Consider the following 1102-nt stretch of genomic DNA (forward strand, 5'->3'; position numbering starts at 1 on the left):
TTAAAAGCACACGTCCAGTTTTGTGTGAGTGAAGGAAATCTGCTTGGGAGTGGAGAGATTCGTCCTCGCGCACATGGATCGCGTAACATTATGTGCTCTCGACATTGTCATTAAGATCACACTATATAAACCGCCTAAAATTAAGTATAAAGAAGAGAAGAAAGCGGCCCTAGGCAGCTGCCTACACATGCCAGGATCCGCCACTGCCAGATGCAGTTAGAAATTTACTAAAAACAAGCCTACCACAAGACATCTGGTAGGTGGGGGGCACCTGGGCTGGCCAGCCAAATTTCAGGGGGGGGCCGGTGCCACCCCTGGCCACCACGTAGACACGCCCCTGCCTATAGGTACCAGTGCCAATCGGTACCCAACCCTAAAATCTCAATTTCGAAAAATTGACCCTTAGGGTTTTGTGGTCCAGGGTCACATATTATGATAAATACATATCAAATTCTTTTTTCAGGTATGTAATACCAACACACACCCAATATATTGACCAAAAAGCATAGTCTGTTGTTTAAGGGACCTTTTGAATCATTTAATAATGCTATTGACGTACTTTAATACCCGGTCAAATTCATCCGTCAATACGAGTACTCTGACACTTGACACTTAGCGAGAATAGAAAAGACAATGTTTACACATTTAAATACTTCCCATATGTTTGCTGTTGCAACTTGCAACCTCTACAGTCGTAAGAGGTTTCAAAGAATTAACCCTTAGACATGTCAAACTGGGCAAGATGAAGTTCTGAGTACACAACTCTGCTGAAAGGCTATTGAATCGAGTACTGTTCCTATTTGCCTTTGGATTATGCCATAGTATTGATTTAAGATGCAAGTATTAGCTGACTGTCAATTGATGAATATTTTAAATTTAATTAATCACATTTTAGCCGATTAATTAATCAAAATGACCAAAACAATCCAAGGTTTTTATTTAGCACAGTGGCTATATTAACAAATAACCAGACGCCACACGATCTAAATATTCCCTCACAGTTTAATAGTAATGACTTTATGAATTTCTTCACTGATAAAATAGATAACATCAGAAATACAATAACAAATGTAGATTCTACAGCGTATAATACTTCAGCTTC

The sequence above is a fragment of the Sinocyclocheilus anshuiensis genome, unplaced genomic scaffold (genome assembly GCF_001515605.1).
Source record: "Sinocyclocheilus anshuiensis isolate Anshui unplaced genomic scaffold, SAMN03320099.WGS_v1.1 scaffold68, whole genome shotgun sequence".
Taxonomy (NCBI): domain Eukaryota; kingdom Metazoa; phylum Chordata; class Actinopteri; order Cypriniformes; family Cyprinidae; genus Sinocyclocheilus; species Sinocyclocheilus anshuiensis.